The sequence below is a fragment of the Hetaerina americana genome, unplaced genomic scaffold (genome assembly GCF_022747635.1).
Source record: "Hetaerina americana unplaced genomic scaffold, ioHetAmer1.1.p SCAF_5, whole genome shotgun sequence".
Lineage (NCBI taxonomy): Eukaryota > Metazoa > Arthropoda > Insecta > Odonata > Calopterygidae > Hetaerina > Hetaerina americana.
Genome location: NW_027287095.1, coordinates 15875117 through 15899105, shown reverse-complemented (window position 1 = coordinate 15899105; position 23989 = coordinate 15875117). Strand labels below are relative to the sequence as shown.

The 23989-nt window shown below is 41.6% G+C and overlaps 1 protein-coding gene across 1 annotated transcript in view; it reads left to right on the top strand.

Moving 5' to 3' along the window:
- The window catches only part of LOC139693530 (uncharacterized), a 171915-nt gene that overhangs the window by 98668 nt on the left and 49258 nt on the right, over nt 1-23989 (top strand).

The following is a 23989-nucleotide window of genomic DNA, read 5'->3' as shown; positions in this document are numbered from 1 at the left end:
GGGAAAACTAAAATAAATGCATAGGGGAAGTAGCGAAATCAAACAGGTTATCCGTCAATATTGTATATACGTTAAAATTTTGTGTAAAAATGCAAAAATTTAATACAAGTATGATCTTATCATTAGAAAGCTGGCATAATATCTAAAAAAGAATAGCGAGAGCGTTTGTAAGCCACCAGCAAAGAGAGTGAAATTTTCATTTGAAATATCACCAAATAGCAGCTCGGAAACACGCGTTGGAAACAGAGTATTAGTGTGTCCATGGCGATCCCGTCCCTGACAAAGGATCAAAAATACCGTTTGGACGCATTTACGGCTTTTTTTCTTTCGAAATAAATGGACGGTGCTGAAATTTGGCAAATTTCGACGTGTTTCGTGGATTTCTGTTCAATACTGACATATTTAGCTCAGTTGTCTCTTATTTTTAAAGCCATTAAGTGTATTTCAATTCTTGAAATTCCAAATTGGTTCTCATACATGTAATCCTTTTCAGTCTTTGGCCTACAAATGTACGAGGGAGAGTCAAATGAAATCCTTGAAATTTATATATTTTTAAACTCGTAATTTCTTGAATACGAAACATTCTCAGTTATACTTTTTTCATATGTACTCTGCATGGCATGCAATAGAAATACTTTAGTACTTTGAAAGTTCACGATAACTCTAGAAAAGTACCATGGCTCTAACTGCTGCTAAGACCATTAATGTCAATATTTGGTGTGCCTGACCTGGCGAAGGAAAGTCTCTTAGAGAAATAACGCTGTTTAAGAACTGTCTAGTTCACATTAAGTTTGTTATAGTGACAGAGATGAATTACTAACTTTTATACATCTACTTAAAACCCCGCAAGCCGCCGCAAGAGCGTGTGGCGGGGGGTGTGAGGGCACAGCCCATAATTAATAAAAGCATACCGCATGCCAAAGCCACAAATTTACACAGTACACAAACAAAACATGGTATACATTCATGCACCCTTACGCCCCGGGCACATGCAAACACACAAACTACCAACTAACATACACATGCACCCACAAATATACCTGATGTCTTTGCAATGATTAATTTCGTTCCGAATTGTAAATTCAATGTTTTTAATATTTCTAAAGTGACTTGTGTTTCTTCCTATTCTGATTTCTAATTGTTCGGGGCAGTAACGAGTTTTTGTATCTATCTGTACTGGCATCTATCTCCCTTATTTTATCTTTGTAGTCTGATCTACCAAAGTAGTTTGGGGCCATTATAATTCCTTTCGTTTCATCGTTAAACTCGTTTGTTCTGAATCTTCTAAGTCTTAAGTGCTCTTCCTATTTCTCCCAGCCTAAATTCCTTATTCATCGATAAGTTTCAGTGTTTCTCCTCCTGACTACTGAACAAACAAATGAGAGTGCACTCCTCTGTGGTGAATGTTGCAAATACAATTGCCATGTTCACACTGTTGTTGCACCATATTGTTAATTACTGACATAATACTTCTAACTTTAGGACACTCCTTAAACCATGGCTATCACTATTGCCAATGGACGGGGCACTGGGGCGCCATTTTGCAATTACACTGCTTTTTCAATGATTTCACTTGTTTCATCCCTGCATGAATGTGGCTGGATAAATATAATGTTATTCCATAAGGGACTAAAGTAATGGTATACACGTACGAGAATGTGTTCTCTGTCATTTTTAAAATAATATTCTTATTAATATTGCAAAATATTCTATGGCTTCACGCATAACAGCAACTCGTTCTTATATCCTGCAGTCGAGGACATATATATATATATATATATATATATATATATATATATATATATATGTATATATATATATATATATGTATATGTATATATATACCTATGGAAAACTGACGACAAATTTCAGAAAGCTATACTGTCCTCGACTGCAGGATATAAGAATATATATATATATATATATATATATATATATATATATATATATATATAAGAATATATATATATATATATATATAAGAATATATATATATATATATATATATATATATATATATATATATATATATATACCTATATAATAAATTGGTGAGCAACAAACAATATAGAAACACATAAAAAGATCACTCACACGTTATTTCTTGATCATTTCGACGGAATTCTGCTCCGTCTTCATCGGAAGATATAGAAGTAATGATTACTAGAAGAAAGAAGTAATGATTACTTCTATATCTTCCGATGAAGACGTAGAAGACGTAATCCGTCGAAATGATCAAGAAATAACGTGTGAGTTATCTTTTTATGTGTTTCTATATTGTTTGTTGCGGTACAATTTATTACTCAACACTTCCATGTTACGTCGACGAAATCATATATATATGTATATATATATATATATATATATTATATATATATATATATATATATATATATATATATATATATACACACACACACATACATATATACACCAATATCTCCGTTATACCTTGATAAATTCCTCTCAAATCTAAAATTCATACCATTCCCTCCTCCAGCGAGGTTATCCTGAATCCCTCCTGAACAAGATAATCCAAAGATATGCTTACACTCCCAAACCTTCGTCCACCACAGAAACCCACCCTCTTTCAATTTTATATCAGGTAAATACGCTCTAATACTCAACGAGGATCGATCCGAAGGGCACTCTCGATGCAGTAGCTAGAACAATCATAATAATAATCTTCATTCATCGACTAAAGGCAATATTCTCCATTATAAAAGCAGTCAAAATGAGGATAGAGCGGGAGAAAAAGTGAGCAGCAGCACGCACTATATTTAAACAACAACATTTGAAAAGTGAAATTCAAAATGTTCTTCAATGTACTGCAGATTTTTGGAGAAGAAGCACTTCTCAATCGCCATTGGTGTCCATTGCTGTTCGTCAGCCCTGCTGTACATTGGAGCTTGTTCTAAACATTTGATAGAAAGACTGTATTTTACTGTGTAAAGGTAATCATTATTCCACAATTGGTTGTTTTTATTGGTAACATTTTGCACCTCTGGTAACGACTATGCACGTCACCCCTTATTGTGAACTTGTTTGAATTTTATTCCCGGTCAGTTTATGGGTAATAGATGCCAAATACGATTCTCTTTCACTTAAGGTGAGGGGGGCGGCGGTGTTCCTGAGGATTTGGAGCAGGGAATTGCATTTTGTAGATAGCATTTGTCTTGCGTGTTTGAGTCTTCTGGGCATCGCTTAGACAGCCGACCGGCCTGTCATCCATCTCGGTTGCGGCAGGTGGGATCGCTGGCATTCCCGGGCGGGCATCCAGAGGGCTGCCGATCGCAGTCTGACGAAGAACTACGGCCCTCCGCCCCCGAGGAGCGCACCTGGGCGGGGCGAATGCGGGGAATCGATTTCAAAGGAGAGCTAAACCGAGTTGTTCGAAGTCTGTATGTAGTTATTAGGGGATGCGATCACCGAGAGCAGAGGTCATTTTCCCGAGAAGGGATAGGTGGGCAATCTGGTAGGGGTGGGATGATTCAGGAATGGGAAAGGAGAAAGGTTGGAGAGAAATCCGGCGTCGGCATTAGCATACTCTTAACGAAAGGCGCCGAGGGGTCACACTGTTTAACGTCCCATCCGACGGACGGCGTACTCACTCAAAGCACTCGCCACATAGCATCCACGCAGAGATCGGGACGCCCTGAAAACTCCGGTCAAGACCGGGATTCGAACTTGGGCCCTCGGCGTGGGAAGCCAGTACATTAGCCACCTCACCATCCCAATCCCCAGCCGAACCTCACGCGAAGGAAAGGCGGGGTAACATTCGTGAATCGTCCGGGCATCCATCAAAATGTACAAAAGGCCGAACAACAGCGAGCACTAATTCCGGCGATCGAAAACGAGTGCTCGCCAAATTGAAACCCTTTCGACCAATCAGAGTCAAAACAAGTCCCCACGCAAATCCAACCGCGAAATTGATGGTTGCTAATGCTTAGCATTTGTTTTGGAAATATCACCTCGGTTCCTGGGGAAAAAAACAGTGGTTTCAGGCTTGTGAGGTATCACCATGGAAACTGAATTTCACAAAAAAATGCTAATGTGTATTTTAAAATAATAAATTATGGTACTGTATTAAAAGATAGTACGCGAAACCCATTTTTTTTATTCAATCATCCGCTCCATGATGAATTGGAAACTGCTTGAGTGCGTTGCCTCAAAGGCCCAACTTTTCGAATAAACTTATAATTTTGCGGTTAATCGACCCGTTCTAGGGAATCCGTGGCCATGTAAGCTCTGGTCCCAGGAACCCATCCCTCCTTCAAACACACGAGCGCCAGGAATGCTTCCTCCTCTTCCCCAACACACTCCTTCCTTGGATAATCCCACTCCACGCCTCCATTGTAACGATTCTTACAATCTTAATCGTCTTCTAAAGCATCTCAAAAATGTCTCGTGCCCAGTGGTCCACTGGTATCAGATCAGTACTTAAAGGTGCACTCATTGCACACAGTCATCGGTCGGGGAGCAAGATCCTCCGTGCATCGGCTCCAGCCGGCACAGAGCAGTGTCTTCGTCTTCGCTTGACGCATTCACAGCTTGGAGACACCATAAAACGGGCACGAATCCTTCCCCCCCATACCCCTTGTAGAAGGGGGAGGGGAAAATTTGGCTTGAAAATCGAAGAGAAAAAAATGCTCTCGTTTCGGAACAAGTTTAAATGGATCGACAAAATAATAAATAATTTGAGTTCTTTGCTGTTATTCTCTCTCAACCATTCTCATGCCCTTAATGCAAACCCTAAATTCTTTTCATTTAGAAATATTTGTGTAAGGATAATGGCTATAATGTAACCAACAGAAGAGGGCTGGAATCAATTATTATTATTATTAATTTTGGCAGTAGTATACCGGGTTAGGGTGGGTTTTACTAGATGCACCCTGGCACTACACACTTCTCTGCTCTTAAGCCCTGACCAACATGACGCAAAATATCCTTGAACCCTTAGTCAATAAGTTCTCGTCGTACTGCCTGCCTCCTTGGATTCCATCTCTTCCCTCCACCTCGATTTCCCGGCATCCTCCTCTCCATCTCCACCGTCGACATCCCATTGCCTCTCTCGCTGTCTCCTTCATCCCCTTGATCTCTCCTCTTTGGATCTCTCCCAACAGCCGCCTCTCTTCCCCCACCATATGCTCTCCACCTCTTTGTGTTTGTCCATGCAATGCAAATTGTTTATTGATAGCACTATACAGGGTGCGTTCCAAAAGTAATGCAATTATTTTTTCTATTAGGCAGCGTTAACTCTCTGTCGTTGAGAAAACTCCTTATGGACCACTCCTTTACTCTCGAAAGAAAGACAATGAGCATTGTTTTCACTTTTGATTTGCTCATTCTTGCCTTTTTGGGCTCGGGGGGCAGGTCGGTGTCCTGCCACTTCAACAGCTTAGAGAGCACTGAGACCGGTTTTGCGGCAAAGCTTAGCGTCCCACCCGCCTACTCCAAATGACTCGATTCCACTCCGACCAATAGGAGCGACACAGGAAATTCAATTGCATTCCTGTTGGAACGCACCCTGTATGATGAGTGACGTCGCAGGACTGCATTCCCCCCCCCCCCGCCAAAATTCCTGTGTCTACCGTTGGCAACGTTTGCGAAGCTATCGTCCCGGAAATATGGAAAAAGGCTTCCGCGGAGGAATAAGGACGCAGGCGAGACTTCGTTGGCACTCTGCAGCGCCCCCCTTCACTATGAAGCCGATGCCATTTCTCGGATTCGTTCTCTTATCACACCGTGTCTCCTTCAGGGAAAATGGTTCACGTGCACAGTGATAGCAATAATAGAACTCTTTTCTTCGGGTGATATGTAGGCTAACCAGTTCCTTCTTCCACTCAACCCTTGATGCGTGATGTCGGACGTGCACTGGTCATAATCGGTTAAATGATTTTATTAACCTCCTTGTGCATTCATATTTTGGAATGTTGGGGATGGAGGCAATCAGGGCAGTGCTTGCAAACCTCTCCCTGAGACTCTCATCGAAACAAAGGGAAACACGAGGGAGGGAAGTGATGGCAGGGACGTTGAGTAAGGATGTTAAGAAAAGGCTCGTAAAACTTTGATATGGAGCGTAGCTATGTGCGTCGCGGAAATGTGGTAATTGAAGCAGGATGATAGGCGTAGACTGGAGGCTTTTGAAATGTGGGTGTGGAGAAGGATGGAGAAGGTGAAATGGACCAAAAGGAAAACAGATGAGGAAGTGCTAGGTGTGGTGGGCGAAGAGAGGGGTTAGTTGGTAGAAATTCTGTGGAGGCAGGGAAAATGGGTGAAGGGTGCATTGATCGGCAGTGGGATGCTTAAGATTGTAATAGAGGGGAGAATGTTAGGCAAACGAGGAAAGGGAAGGAACAGGATAGGAATGTTGGTCGGGATGAAGGGAGGAAGGAAATACACTGAGATGAAGAGGGACCTGATGTAGAGTAGGTTGCTGGATTGTGTTTTGCTAGGAGTCACAAAATATTTATTTGGTAGTTGTGTCCATCCAAAACCTACCTTAACCGGTTGATTACTTGGTAATAATAATAGTACAAAAAACACAATCAGTAAAAGTTCGCCTATCAGTGGAATTCCACTGTTTATTTTATTCATGCAAAATTTATATCGATATTCATTTAGTGAGTTCTACCACTCATTGTCCCACTTCATTCAGGAGTTTCCTCAAAGTCGTGAATCAGCCTAATCACTCCATCGCACCCGAAGAAAGTAGATTCGCTCCATTTAATCAACAAAAACAAATGGACACAAAACAAAAGAATAAGAACACCTTTCACATATACTTTTCAGAGGATACATTGTTAGAATGCTTATTAATACCTTAACAATTTTTGAGAGTACTTGTGAATAGACGTGTTGCTTAGAGAAACGGGTCGCAGATCTTCATGGGGAGCCACTTTGGCGACCTCTAATCCGACCCATTACCCCTTTCATCCATGGATTTCACACACCTTAGCACGAATTAGTACAAGATGACATCAAACCAACTTTAGGTGTGAATGTTGTTATTCAAGGATAGAATATTCGAACAGTATCAATGAAACATGTCGTATCGTTAGAAGTTTTCCGTTGTCCATTGCAAGGATGAACTTGACAACAAAAAGTTGTATCCCTCCCACTCCCCACTCTTAGACCAAGCACTCTTCCAAGTCAACGATTGGCACCGAAAGATGTAATTCTCTTTTCCTCCCAGCTACATTTTAACCTTTTTACCCCTACACCCTCCCTTACCCTCCCTCTCTGACCAACCCCCTCTCTCCCGATCAGAAGGTATATATAATATACCTAGTTGGCTTCTATGAGGACCACCTGATGATGACTTTCTACGTCGAAACCTGGGTCTTGTTTTTAATTAAAGCGTGTGGAATTACAAAGTCAATAATTTCATTTCATGCCAATGTGTAATTATACTTATTATTTATATAATTTCATTTCTTTGGTCTCCGGATATATGTATCTGTTGGTCTGTCTGCTCCTAGAATCCTAATAAGCCACCCCTGGCTGGTCACCAGGTGCTCCTAAGACAGAACCACCCTTGTCAATGGCACTGCTCGAAACGGCGACCTTAGGCGTAGCAGTGAGCCCGTCAACCGTTTGACTAACCTGGAGGGCATTGACATTTTTTCGAGACTTCTTATTTTTCTTATACATGTGTTAACATATTAAAAAACGTTTCATAAGTAATATGGGCTACCACTTATTTAGTTCATTCTATCATTGCCCTCCATTTAATTTGATAAAGATTTTTTTCTTATTAGCAAACAGTAGTGGCGTAATTAACCTTACGAAATTAACATCGCCGGGATCTCTGTTACATTCCATACATGTTTGCATCAGTTTTCTAATTTTGAATTCAATGCTACGAGTGTATGATTTTCCCATTTTCAATCCTTCTTGTTCCTCCAATATGATTTCTTCTGTCATGATTGAAAATGTTTGCATTCTTAGTTTTCAATAGATGATAGCTGTTTAGAGACTCCAATGATGCATCTGCCGCTGCAAGTTGAAACATGCTCAGTTCGCCCACTCCTGAGGACGAAATACGCGATATAATACGAATACAAATTTGTAAGCACTCTTCATTGAAAACTCCTTGTTTGTTCGAAAACTCCAAGCTTGTATTATTATTGTCGGCTGTATTCATTAATGATATGCCTGTTTAACTTTTGTATTTCTTCCTCCTTCTTTCTTGATTGGCGATATCTTGTCCACCACTAGATTCCATTCCTGAGGATATTGTCTTCCTTCTCGAATATGCATGAGATTCATGCGGCCAAATTTGAGGTCAGGTGTGCTCTATAAAATAGCTCCGTGTTATAAAATATATCAACACTTATTTGTGCAGCAGCAAAGCATGGAAAACGACAGCAGGGAAATAACAGGGGGATCTACATTTCGGGAATGAAGTTGTCACGAAAAATAACAGGACACTCAAGAAAGGCGGAGGAAAGGAATATGATGATTTTAGATGATGAAATCAAAAGATGCCGAAGTAAATGGGAAGAAGACTTGGGGGATAATGGACGAACAATGGACATGAAAAAATGTTTATGTTGTATTAAAAACGTTCCATAGGAACTATGTGGAAGGAGGTGAATCAGAATACCAAGGAAAAGATGGAAAGACGAATAAGATGGAGACTAAAGTGGCGCAGCAGCCTAATGGCTGACAGGAAGAGGAGGAGGATCATTTAGGTTAATAGCCAAAGAGGAGGTGAAGGAGAGGAATTTTGGGTGGAGTGAAGGAAATTCCAGGAAAAGGGTTGCATTTGAGCGAGGGAAGGGTGTAATGTGTCCATATTTTGATAGAGTGATTCCCGTTTGTTTCTCCCATATTTCCAAGAGCACGAAATTGTGGAGTAATTTTTATGATAATCTAAACTTTAACCCTGTACGTTTATAATGTACTTACACTGAACGAAAGACAATGAATACAATCCACAACACTAATTACATTTTCTCACCAACTTTTCGACTCATACTAAGTCATTGACAATAAAATAATGTTAAAAATATTTTTTTGTGAACTTAACTGAAAATATCTCGTTCATAAAATGAAGAACCACAAATTGCGACCTGAAAATATCAAATTTGTTATATGAGTAACGAACGCTTAATGAATTTGTTATCGATCCACAATAAAAGAAGAGGTGTACCCTGATGGTTGTTAATGTCGTGAGGGGGTGTTCTTCGTATAATCGACCAGGAGAAAGTGTATTAATTTCAACTGCAGAAAAACCCCTTTTCCACATGCCGTCAAGTTTGTATTCCACCAACCAATAGCTGAGGGACACATTTACAATAAGGGTCGCTTATGTATGCAAGAAAATCTCACGGGGCGTTGGTTTTGTTTCTCCATAACGTTTTAATGACTAGAGTGATAATACCTGATCACATTTGGCTTGTGTCTGTAAGGTTCAACGTCTTCCGAGAGAGCATTGCTTATAGTCGGCCTGGTCGGACACAAGGTGATGACACCGTTGGGCGAATAAAAAGGCCAATTACCCTTTGAAATCAAAGTCGTTTGGCATAACTTGGTGGAAACCCTGAATTATTGAACAATGCAGGGTAATTCTTTTTAATGGCTCAAGGTTTGCTGTTATGCATTCTTAAATATTCTGTGCACTCTCTGATGAAGATGCATAGTGACGTGATGGGTTTTTACAGCCACGCCGTGATTCCATCAAGGAAGGAAGGGTATGAGGGGTGGGAAGGCGTGTCCTCGGCCCCAAATCTGGGCTTTCCGACTCCGAAAGCGGGCGGGGGAGCGCGGGGGAGGGGGGAGGGGTGGGGTGTAGGCCGAGGAAATTTGACAATATGGGAAATAAATGCGACTTGGCGTATCTCGCACTTTACAATTAGAGCGTGAAGCAATTTATAACGAATGCAGATCGCTACGCCCTGGTGCGATAAAAACCATTATTACTACGCTCCCTTTCCCGTTTCGTCTTCGTTGACGAGGATTTTGTTTTCCTCCAGCAGATATCCGTTGTCAGGTGGGTTTCAAAGATTAGCTTAACAAAATAACTCGTCCCCAGAGTAATCTACCCGAAGGTTTGTTTGGGGGGCGAGGGTAGGATTTCGTGGGCCCCAAAGCGGTGCGCGCTTTTCACGTTCATCGACGCGTCATTTAAGTGGGGGTCAGATCCTAACTCCCAATGCCACCCATCGGGTTTCCCAGGAATATCTGCTATTCGAAAAGCCGCGAGGCTTCATAACGTCTGCCATCTACCATCCGATTTTAATCGATTATACCGTCAGTTTCACTGGTATTAGTTTTCCTTTTAGAGGACGTTTAAATGAGTGGCATTCTGAACGTAGTCGGGAAGTCTGTCTACGTATTGGGAGACGTAGCGCTCGGAGGAGAAGTAAGGGTGAGGAAGGGGCTAGAGGTGAGTCCTATGGAGATGTGGTGTAGGGGGGTGGGGTACGGGCGGAGAAAGGTACATAGGACATTAGAGAACAGTGCTAACCTCGATTCAATCATGAATCTAAAGAATTTCACTCAAAATACATTCAAAAGATTCAGGCGAGATGTAGTGGAAGTTTGTCATTATGAGAAAAAAAATTGCACTTTTCCACAGATTTCCTGTGGAAAAGGACAAAGGGCAAAAGGGTAAATAAATCTGTGGAATAGTGAAATTTTTTTTCCATAATCAAAATACGTTTTTTAAACCAGCTGGACTAATTGTCCTATCATAGCGGTTAATTATATTTCTGATTAGTATGCATCCATGGGATAACTGCAAGCAATATCTACGTAGATATCATGTCGATTTGTTCTTACAAAAAATCATGTTGCTCTTCCTATGTCTGTCAGATATTTGCATCTCCACTGGTATTTGCTATTTGCTATATCATACCTGTGAAAAGGAAGACAACAATATCTTGAGTTTTCTGAATGTCGTCACAATTTCCACGGACAGCAATGAGTATGACTTCACAAGTCCAGGCCATGTGATGTAACCTACGTGAAGCAGTCACGCATGCGATGAAACTGCTCGTACCGCAATAAATGTCAATGATATCTATGAAGTCTTTCTGAATCCTCCAATCAAATGTTTTGCAGTTTGCTAGATGGAGAAATGTTGCGTTAAACATTAAAATGAGATGGGAAAAACTAGAAAAGTTGAAATATATTACGTGTCTAGAGTGTGATTTGAACCCAGATAGTTAGAGTGATAGGGATATAAGGAGAAGAATTGCGTTAGACGAAGAAGCTTTCACGAAGAGGAGGGAATTGATGACAGGGACCTTGAGTAAGGATGTTAAGAAAAGGTTCCTTCAAACTTTGCTATGGAGCGTAGTTATCTATGGACAGGAAATTAATTCCTAGAGGCAAGATAATAGATAAAACAGTTTCAGGCGTAACATGGTAGTAATCTTTCATGATGAAATAAGACACTTTGCTACACCCGAAGATGTTACGCTGTAACGAAACCTAGGTCGTGATAAAAATACTCTATGTCGGAAATCAAAGTGTCGTCTTTCATCGAGACAATAGGCGTAGATTGGAGACTCTTTTAAAATAAGGGTGTGGATAAGAATGGAGAAGGTAAAGTGGACAGAAAGGAAAATAAATGAGGAAGTGCTGGGTATGGTGGGGGAGGAGGAGAGGGGATTGCTGGGAGGAATCATTGAATCACTAAATTGACAGGAAGGATAGATGTTTTCAGTAACTTCCATGAACATGAACTTTTCCACGAATAACCATTGGATGTCGCGATAGTGCTTTCGATGTCACCACGTCAAGTATCAGTTCCCGTCGCCTGCTCAAACCTATCCCTAATCGTTGGACTTACTGCCTTGAGTATAATGTGGATATTTCGGGGGCTCTCCTTCTATCGCCATTCAGCGTGCGTAGCGTGATTTTGGGAGCGGCCATTTCAAGGGAATTGGCGGGACATGCCCACGGAAATGAATACGCACATTTTATTCGCCTATTCGTCGGCGAGATCTAGATAATTTGGTTGGTTCCCACCGAACGCCATGGTGCAATTTGTATTCAGGCAGTGTCGGGAGGGGAGAGGACTCTCTCGATGACCTTCCACCTTTAGACATGCCCCCCGAAACACGATTCGCCGCGAGTCGTTCCAGCATTTTGACGAGCCAGTGAGGCGTGGAGATCGCCCAGAGGTCGCCTTGGTCACTTCATGGCCGGATCCGCGATTTCCTATTACGGAAGTTGGTGAATTGTTGATCGCGTGTTTTTTTAGCACGCCAGGGTTAAGCTGATGGGACGGAAAGAATTCTGATGGCCTGTTTATACATCCGATGACAGGGCGATGAAATGTCTTCAAAATTCTACGTTCATCCTACGAAATACGTCCGGCCGCAAATCTTTTGGCTCGTTTTTTTCCAAAATTATGGAACATTTTTGATTCACCTCCACCATAGAGTAGGGAAGGAAGTTTTTTAGCCCGCCACACACCCTAGCGGTGGCTTGGAGGGTACTAAAATAAATTTAAAAAGTCTGTTGCCAGAGGTGGATGCCAAAGACCAAACGGACAGATATTATAAGGATGAATAAGTTTGCAGTCGCGTGGAGAGAGAGAAACAATATGGTACACTGTTAGGAAACAAAGCGGCAGGTAGATTGCGCCAAACTTAGTTAGATGAAGGTTTTGTGAGGAAGGCAGAGTGGAAAGGGAAGCAGAAAGGCGCCCCGAGGAAGGCCACGGGACGGATACGGAGGTCATTGTGGAGGACTGGGTAGAAGGAAGGCCTGTGTTTCGACAGGTGTGTGACTCAATCGAGTCGATTAAATCGATTCCCCGTCGATTTAATTGAGTTTTGGTGATCGTGGGACCCATTCGGCATGCTATTCATCCGTTTAAATCTTCCGGACCCTCGTCGAGTCCAAATGTGGTCAATTCTAAAATTTAAATGAAAGCCGGCGATGAAAACAAAACAAAATTTTTTATCTCGGAAATATTCTACGCTGGCGTGATGAATTCAATTACTTTCTACTTGAACAGAAACTTAAGTATTTTCGCTATCCGAAAATTACTTCCAAAAGCGATTGCCAATTTTTATTTTTTTCGACGTTTGGCATAGTGAACGTGCCTATTTCGCGCTTTCAACAGTACGAAAAAACGTTGCATAAGTTTCTCTCTGGTGCTTGTTTTTTCAATGCTCACACCCTTAAAAGTGGCATATTGGAATGCTACTACTACCGAATCAATTGGTTAGCCATATCTATGTGTCAGAAATCATTCCCGCGGACAGAATAATCGATCCGCTAGCGAATCTACTATTTGACGGATTCGGCCTACTATTTTTCGGCCTCCGGATGGCAACCAAGTTGGGGTCTTTCGGTCCACTGTAACGTCAAATCAAATCTACGAGGGCGGTCCAGAAAGGGTAACTTATGTTTTGAAATAAAATATGAACCTAGTGATAAGACAAATTGTTATTGTATATATATTTAAGGGCGCATTCCTTAACTATTTTTCTACATAGCTGACATTCAAATTGTGGCATTTATCATAACGATACGCAAGATTTTCAATTCCGTCTCTGAAGAAATCTGTCGCCTTACATTTTAGCCACTTTCTTGCACCAGCATACAATTCTGCGTTACTTTCAAAGCGCTGTGTCGCCAGTCACGTCTAGCGAGAGGCCGGTAGTCTTAAATTGATGGTTTTCACGATTTTTTTAATTGATTTCCTCCGTCTGTTTACTTATCACAAGGTTAGGCCGACCTCTGCGGCCCTCATTTTGAACATTGGTTTGAATTTTAAAACCAGTTGCACCACTGCCTCACTCCGCCTTCACTCATTATTCCGTCTTCGTACACTTTAAAAAGTTACCAATGAATTTCAATTGGCATGTGGTTTTTTTTACCAGTAAAAACCTAATCACAGATCGCACTTCACCATTTGCGGGATTTTCTATTGCAGCGCACATTTTAACTGCTCGCAGTGAGCAAAGTAGAAAAGCCACAGTCTGCTCACCTTACCACTGTAGGATACGTACTAATGTAGGGACCTCTAGACACTACATAATGTAGGGACCTCTAGACACCAAGATGTTGGCTCTGGCCGGAACCACTGCCACGCGAGGTCGAAACGAAGTTACTTTCTGCTCAGCCCTCTTATGGCCCCTTATATACGTAGTGGGGGTTCCCCACTACGTATATAAGGGAGGACTTGCATTAGATGGGGAAGGGTGGAAGACTTAAATCAACCAGTATTACGATTAAGATTCTGACGATGGTTGCAATTTCTTCGGATTGAAACATAATAAAGTATAAATTTCATGCCTCCTCGTATTTTACAATTAATTATACTTCACCCAGAGTATGGTGCCAACAAACGTAAAGGACTCTCAGACACTTTTGATTGGAAATTTGCACAGAGTGCCGAGTGAGTCGTATGTGGCAGGTGATGATTCAACACAAGGCGTGCAACTTTAGAAAGCATATCAATGTTCGAGTACCCCTCGACGGGTCTCTTCCTCTCAGTATTTCCATGCAAGTTGTCATAACACACCCGGTCACATGCCTTCACTGAGAACTGTGGAGTATTTGCTGATTGAATGAAGATATGGACTTCACTCAACTGCGATGGAAGAAAGAAACTTTCGCGCATTTCTTGCCCCTTCGGTGCCGAGCGACGTCCTCCGATCGTGGGCCTCTGGGGAAACTTGGGTATTTCTCTCGGCTCCTCCAGTCGAACAGCTACTTCTCCGGGACTTATTATTTTCCTGAAGAGGTTGTTGTTTATTGTTTTCATGGGAACACTATTGATAGTAACGAATGTGAAACCGGGCAAATGGTCGTTGTGCTCAGAGGAAATGAAATGAAGAGAAGTGAAAATTGAGGCAGGCTACTGAGGGCCGTTTGGTTTGGACCACTTCGGACCACTCTCCACCGTATGGAGCGACCCTGAATGGCGGATTCAACTGAGTCAAGAGGAAAACACGTGGCTCCGCCACCATTTCTAGTAAAATCAGGCAACAGGAGTGATATTTTTGTTGTTAAATATAGCCTCGACTACTTTAAATATATGTACGCCTAATTGCGTATACATATGTGGACATACACATACATGTGCACACATACGTACGTATCCATATGCATACACTCGTAATGTACACCAAGATAGCACTAGCGAGCAAAGATACAGAAACGCGTACAAGAGAAACTCACACGTATTCCGAATTTGCGGTGGCGATACCACCTTTCTCAAGGGAGAGAAAAGAGTTTCTTCTCTCCTCAACTCAAGTTATATATATATATATATATATATATATATATATATATATATATATATATATATATATGTACTTGAGTTAAGGAAAGAAAGAACTGTCTTCCCTCCCTTGAGAACGGTGGTATCGCCACCGAAAATTCGCCATCTATCCATTCTACAGTTGATCTCTCTCATCTTGAATGAACAATCACGCCTTCCATAATAATTAGGGTATTTTTAAAATGTGCTGAACTTCTTCGGAAGACTGATCCATCTCAAATTTAGTTAAGAGATTCGAAATTTGGAGTGGAATCATTTAACATTTGAAATTAACACCATCCTCTCTCTTTCTGAGCAACACTGTATCTTCTACCGAGAAGCAATCTTTCCTCATCAATATAGACTGTTATGCTGTCGGAAAACATCCGACACCGAAGTATCATCACGATTCGTGTAGTGAATTACCATTTCATTCATTGTCTTTACGACGTAAATGTCAAAGTAAGTGATTAAAAGCAATGAGAACCTAATTCCTTAATCTCTCCGTTACTATTCACTTCTGATTAGAGCCTACTACATTTATAGTAGTCTTCGTCGCCCTCCGTTTGCACTGCGTGTCGGCCTCTCTTCGTTTTGAGGGCTCTTAAAAAGGACTCCCGTTATATCTAGGGTCGTTAGAGGGACATTTTTGTCTGTTCTTCAGATGTATTTGCTCTCCGTTCCCGTCGATTAATCTTGAAAGGTTCCTCCAGATCGAGGAAAAGGATATACTTCTTGGCCTTTGTCCACTCCCAAAGGCATGAGGACCGCGCGGACTGAAATAGCGTCGTCTTTTGTGCTCTCCTCGACCCAAAGTGCTTTAATCCCGTCCCTTCCCGTCGGCCCTGTGTCTCCTAACATTCCGTTGTCTTAGCTCTTTGGCGTATTCGTCTGGCTAATGGTCCGAAACTTCACCGTATTCATCATTTGTATGCAACTCTTCAGTTTTAGAAAAGGTATCATTGTTGTGTTGTTTTGAAGTGTATGAACGTATACCCTGACGATGAATTAGTTTACACAGTTTAGTGAAGTATTTCTCTTAAGGTTATCTGCTTGAAAATGCATCCAATCTGAAGCCATAGATTCATACATAGCGCCAATCTCGCCGGTTTTGCAATTACTTAATGGTAGTCTACTGGTTAAATTAGTTCGAGATAAATAAAACAGTTTCTTACGTGATTAGGTGGATAATCTTCATATTGAAATTTAAAATAAACAACTTGGCTTTTCCACGTAGAAATTTTTTTTTCGACCTAAGTTTCGTTATGGTATAACATCGTCAGGTAAAAATACAGGTCAAACACAGTATATATATATATATACATATATATATATATATATATATATATATATGTATATGTATGTATATATATATATACATATACGTATATACGTACGTATATATATGTATATATATATATACATATATATATATATATATATATATATATATATGTATATGTATGTATATATATATATACATATACGTATATACGTACGTATATATATGTATATATATATATACATATATATATATACATACATACGAGGGTCATCCGGAAAGTAGTACCCGTTCGTGAAATAAAGACACAAAAGTAAATATTAACAAACATAAAAAATTTTATTTGAAAGAGGATACTTTAAACTACTTCTCAACATAATCTCCAAGCAAATTAAGGCATTTGTCATAACGTGTGACAAGTTTCTGTATTCCTGCTGCATAGTCCTTCGCCGCCAGCTCATTGAGATACGCGAGGGACCCATCTTGCACAAATTTTTGCATAATGCAGATGGTGTTTAACAATTTCATGAACAATTGTTCGAGAAACATTGGGAAAATGCTCACAGATGTCATCAATTGTGACGCGCCGATCGTTCCTCACGAATTCGTCAACTGAGCTCACCAGTTGGTCTGTAATGACAGACGGTCTCCCCGAACGCTCATCGTCGTGTGTGTTCCCCCTCCCCATGTTGAAGTTGCGACACCACCGCCGAACAGACGACTCGTCCATTACATTGTCTCCATACACCTCCTTTAATTGGCGATGAATATCACATGGGCGAACGTTTCTTGCATTGAGGAATTTAATCACTGCCCTCACTTCACAACTGGCGGCGTTCTCAATTTTTTTAAACATTGTAAACAATCACAGAAACAACACAGGCAATGCTAGCGTCACGCAACTTGGCTCAGAGAAGGCAGACAAGCCACTGAAGCTATCTGACCTCGTCCAGCGGCTACTCGCGTCGTCAGCACTTCATGCGACACGAACGGGTACTACTTTCCGGATGACCCTCGTATGTATGTATATATATATATCAGGACAGAGGGAGGAAGGAAAGGATTGGTTGAAACCATTTTTTTGTACAAATTTTATTCTATTTTTCAACAGAGTCCCCTCCTTTTAGAAAGATACACTTCTCCCAACGTTCCGGCCACTTTTTTAACCCCTCCAAATAATAGGATTTGTCGAACTCTCCAAAATACGCCTCTGTCTCGGAGATAACTTCCTCGTTTGAGCTAATTTTTTTCCCCGCGAGCCATTTCTTCATGTTAGGGAATAAGAAAGAGTCGCAGGGAGCCAGATCGGGTGAATACGGGGGGTGCGGCAGCAATTCATAACGTGTTTCATGCAGTTTGGCAGCGACAACTCCGGATCAGCTTGTTGTCCACCGTGAGCAATCGCGGCACCCATCAGGCCGACAATTTTTTCATCGCTAACTTATAAAATATTAATTGCCGTTCTGGTCGACACACCCACAGCCTCTGCCACTTCGCGCACTTTCGTTCGTCGATCAGCGAGAATCATGGCGTGGACTTTTTGAATGATTTGCTCGGTAACCACGTCTGCCGGGCGTCCTGGTCGCTCCTCATCAAAAACAGATGTTCGCCCACGTTTAAATTCGTTGAACCACAGTCTAACTGTGGTCATAGATGGCGAAGTGTCCCCATAAACAGCATCCAACTTTGCTTTCATCTCCTCGCATTTCTTCCCATCCAAAAACAAAAAGCGAATCACAGAACGATACTGCTCTTTTTCCATCTTAGCGAAAATCACGAAACACGTCTTACTGGAATGGCTGCCAAATCCAAACTAACCTTTAAATCAGTCGTAAATTTTTTTCCCCGTCGTTTGATAGATGGCAGCACCCGATGATAACATAAATTTCGCTCAGGAACGCCCTTTGTCGTCAAACACAAGTACTAATTGAACCACCCTGGTAATTAATCGAGCGATTATTAAGGCTCCCTGTTGTCACGGCGACGGATGAGCACATCCGATTGGAACATAGGGAACAGTTTCGGTAACCTACGACCCAGCGAGGCGACGACTCGGAAAGGTATCATTATTGTCTCTCGAGTCGACCCTTCTCATGACAAAGACAATTATGTTTGAGCGGGGTGCTTGCACCCGCACCTTTCTGGTGGATTGCGGGATATTTGACAATATGGACTTGATGAAGTGACGAGAGCCATGAGCGAAGACCGTCATTAATGACCTGCCCTCCCTTCTCCCAGGCAACTCCCCACCCGCCCATCAACCTCCACACATCTTTTCCGATTCAAGCACCACAAGCAGTGCATTAGTCCTTTAAAATGTAAGAACGCTATTTTAGAAACAGCCAAGAGGCGGTTCCGCGAAGTCCCGCCGGAAACCATTTCTTACACTCCTCGCGAGCAGAGCCGCCCGCTTCAATGGACGGCTCTTTTCCCCGACGAGACGTCACACGATTGGGCGAAAGGCGGGCCGAGTCATGCGTGAGGTCAATATCGCCCAATCTTTTTTAAGAAGAGTCTAACATAGCTTACGGCAGCGGTATAGCTAGGTTGGTCGGGGTGGGCCTTAAAAGAATAATTGGCAACACCTGCTAAGTTTCGGAGGCCTCCTGAAAGCCCATTTGGCAAGGCGAATTGAAAAAAAACTGAGTATCATTTTATCTGTAAGTACTCGTAGAACTTGGAAGACACGACCTATTTAAGCAATATTGCTTTCCCATTAAGAATTAATTTCTTTCAATAGACATGTATTCACAAGATCAAAAAAATAAGGTGCTCTCTAGCCTGCGGTCCTCCAAATTACAGGGTAGTCCTACGAAATTCGGGGTCTATGAGTCCCCTAATTAAACCCATCATTGTGGGTAACACTCAAAGTTAGATCTAAATTGAAAAACTCTTGAGCTTTACAGAAATACCGTTGAGCCAGCATAGGTCGCACAGCATGCCCACCATAAACACATTCTCATTCTCCCGTAGTTTTCGACACGCTTGTACACGTTCACCGTCTCTTCCGACTCATTCTGGAAGGATATCGAATGGAGCAATAGAATATGTGAATGATTTTTGAGGAGGGCTTTTATCAGATACTCATTCCAACCAGCCAACACGGGAGAACAATATTCTGCGACCTCAGGACTGATTCATTTCGAGCGACCCGAAGATTTATGAAGTACGAGTATGATATGCCCTTTGATTTGAGTAGTAACGAGGGTCCATACACGAACGTGGCGTGGCACAGCCTTTGTCCACAATTGGAACGCGCCAAAGACATTTTCCACACTTGTGGACGCATTGGGAAAGCTTTTAGCTTATAAAGGCATTACTTGTTTCATTTAACTTCCTAAATTTCCTCAATCTACCACCCTTCACCCAAAACTAAATAAACTAATTACACCCTTCGCGCAACAACTAAAATGCAAGAAAAACAAAACCTCTTGGGAAAAGAAGCAAGCTGGTCCTGGCTCAAGTGAACTCCCTCACCTTATACCTCCCAACCCTACCTGAAATACTGACCCAATTAACCTTAACACAATTAACCTTAACCCAAACACACCCACCGAATACCAACCACCTTCCGAACTATCCCAACTTGTTAAATATATATATATATATATATATATATATATATATATATATATATATATATATATATTTAACAAGTTAAAAATAATAAGAAATAAAATAATAATAAGAAAAAAATCATTCACAAATACTACTTCTTTCACAACATAAAAAAATAAAAATAATCAACATATAAAATAAAATTAAATTTAAAAAACACTCCATTTAAAGCAAATTCCTAAGAATCAAGACCACCGAATCCCATCCATTTACACTTCTAAATACACTCCATACCTCCAGTGGAACCTGGTTCCGAGGAATAGTAAAAGGAACGCTAACTTCGCTCTGGCTTTGGTTTACTATGCTGCACAAAGTACGAGGGTCATCCGGAAAGTAGTACCCGTTCGTGAAATAAAGACACAAAAGTAAATATTAACAAACATAAAAAATTTTATTTGAAAGAGGATACTTTAAACTACTTCTCAACATAATCTCCAAGCAAATTAAGGCATTTGTCATAACGTGTGACAAGTTTCTGTATTCCTGCTGCATAGTCCTTCGCCGCCAGCTCATTGAGATACGCGAGGGACCCATCTTGCACAAATTTTTGCATAATGCAGATGGTGTTTAACAATTTCATGAACAATTGTTCGAGAAACATTGGGAAAATGCTCACAGATGTCATCAATTGTGACGCGCCGATCGTTCCTCACGAATTCGTCAACTGAGCTCACCAGTTGGTCTGTAATGACAGACGGTCTCTCCGAACGCTCATCGTCGTGTGTGTTGCCCCTCCCCATGTTGAAGTTGCGACACCACCGCCGAACAGACGACTCGTCCATTACATTGTCTCCATACACCTCCTTTAATTGGCGATGAATATCACATGGGCGAACGTTTCTTGCATTGAGGAATTTAATCACTGCCCTCACTTCACAACTGGCGGCGTTCTCAATTTTTTTAAACATTGTAAACAATCACAGAAACAACACAGGCAATGCTAGCGTCACGCAACTTGGCTCAGAGAAGGCAGACAAGCCACTGAAGCTATCTGACCTCGTCCAGCGGCTACTCGCGTTGTCAGCACTTCATGCGGCACGAACGGGTACTACTTTCCGGATGACCCTCGTATGTATGTATATATATATATCAGGACAGAGGGAGGAAGGAAAGGATTGTTTGAGGTAGGAAGGGGGGGCGGAGGGGGAGGATTGGTAATATTGATTTTACGGCGGGAGAAAGGTATGACGCCGGTATTAAAAAGCTGCTTACAAGGATGCAAAAAGTGATTAATTGTCAAGGTGACAATGTAGAAAAATAGCTAAATGCTCAACCTTTCCAACGATGTACGCAAAGTTGAGAATAAATTTGATTTTTCATGAAAATAGTAGGGGACCTTAATTTTCAAATCGCCCTCGTAATAATAGAAATATTGATATCCTTGGAAGCGTTTTCTATTGCGAGTTATACAAGTGTGACCTTCGCCGGTATATTCCCTTAGATAATTGAATTCCCTTTCTCTCTCTCTATCTCGGATGGCGTCACGTGACCAGTGCCCCACGGAAGGCGATCCCATTGAATCAGGTCAGTTGGCAATTGTTGAATAGGGTGTGTGGGCGATGGTCGTTGTGGGGGTCTCAGGGGAGGCAGGGCCGGAATGACCCCCCCTCTCCAAGGACGTTGCTGATATCTGTGGCGCCACCTCTTTTCGAATCGACGTTCCTGGGGATAATGCATTTACATATTTCTCCCGAGTACAGAAGGCATTGCGGCCTTCACCGTAGTAACCATTTGTCAACTATAACTTTCAAAACGTCCTTGTCACTTTGGCGATGGTGAAACTCTGGGAAGCTAGTGTGTGGCTGTAGCGGGTTGATAGATACGTATGGCCGTCGCTCGCTGTAATTAGACGTCAAACAATCACAGGAGACGACAACCCGATTGATTGGATGGTTGAAGTAAGTGGAGAGAATAAATATTTTAGCGCGAGATCATCTCAAAGTTAGTCTTTTACTCACACGAGAACGAGGCGCCTCCCCCCGGAATCAAATACGGGGGGGACGCCTCTGAGCAGTGCCCATCGGTCACGCCCCCATTGAAAAGGCATCAGACGAGTGCATAAAAAAGCACTTCGCCGTTAAGACTCCTGATTTAAAAATCACGATTATAATGAAATATGTAATTTATAATGCTTCGCTTACTGTCTAGAGGGTCCCAGGTTTAAATTCCGGGTGAAACATGAATAAGCCGATCTAAAAATCCAAGGGTTGACATTTTCTGATGACTAGAACTTCGTGGGGCACCGATTGAGGGGAAAACTTCTTTTTGCATTACGGCGCATGGAGGGCGCGATTACCTGGCATGCTTACAGCATCAAAATTATGTATTGCTTAAATGATAGTTAATATTAGGTATCTTAAACAAATCAAAAGATGGATATTGTTATTGGAGTCTACATATACGAGGTCTGTTCGAAAAGTATAGCGACTTTTGTGTTTTTTCAAAAATCATTTATTTATTCATGAATATCTTTTTTGCCCCCTTCAAATTAATCCCCATGAGATATTATACACTTGTGCCAACGTTTTTTCCAATCCGCGAAGGACTTCAAAAAATCATTTTTGTGATCTTGTTCAGCTCCTCCTTCGATGCAGTCTTCATCTCGTCGATCGTAGCGTAGCGTCGTCCTTTCATGGGCCTGTTCAGTTTGGAACAAGAAAAAGTAACTGGGGGCCAGATCAGGGGAATATAGTGGCTGCGGCATCATTAGTGTGTTATCTTTGGCCAAAAATTCGCGCACAAATAACGATGTGTGAGCAGGGGCGTTGTCATGGTGCAAAAACCAATTTTTGTTCTTCCACAAATTCGGACGTTTGTGGCGGATTCCGTCGCGCAAATTGCACACAACTTGCACGTAATATTCCTTATTTACCGTTCTACCCTGTGGCAAGAACTCATTATCCACCATGCCCTTGTAATCGAAGACAACTCTATGCAAAACTTTCACATTCGACCGAACTTGGCGCACTTTTTTCGGTCTTGGCTCGTGCTGCAGCTTCCATTGGGATGATTGAGCTTTATTTTCTACATCTTAAGAGACGGACGCCCTTCTAATTTATGCTAGAGCTCCAATCTGTAATTTAATCTCCACTCGGTGAGTGATTTCCAGCCTAGCTCCTCTAATATTTTGGATAGGATACTAAGTTTATCATAACAACGTTTTACAAATCTAGCTCCTCTACTCAATCTAACTTTGCGAGGATCCCATATACTTGCAGCATATTCGAAATGATGCCAAAGCAATGACAGATAACCTTTCTCTTTGGCCTTTTCATCACATTTACCAAGTACTCATCCAATAAATCCTATTTTTTTGTTAGCTTGTCCACATATCCCCCGTATGTGTTCCACCCAGGAGAGATCGTGAGTGAGGGCAACGCCTAGGCATTTAATTGAGTCTACACATTCCAATTCGGTGTTCCCAATACAGTAGGCGTTCGGGTGGGAATTGCTCTTTTAAAAGATCACAAGGAGCAGTGGCTTGATATTAGCAATTAATATTTTTAATACCTTTCAAACCACCGCTAGGGTGTGTGGCAGGGAGTGAATAAACACCAGAATAATTGTGACCCGAATATGACCTTACCGCGGTCGGACTATGTTATTCTGACCCCTCATCGTTCGTGAAAAAAATCACATCATAAATATATTTGTTGTACTCTTGATCTCTTTTTTCTTTATTGATATGACCCCTCCTACCGTAGTACGATGGGGGTAATAGTGATGAGGAGCTCTAGATGGCCATTTTTAACTGGTTCGATTCCCAAGCGTCGAACTTCCATGCTGAGAGATTAAAGAAGCAGGTGCGCCGTTACAGAAAGTACTTAGACGTGAAAGGTAATCACGCAGAAAAG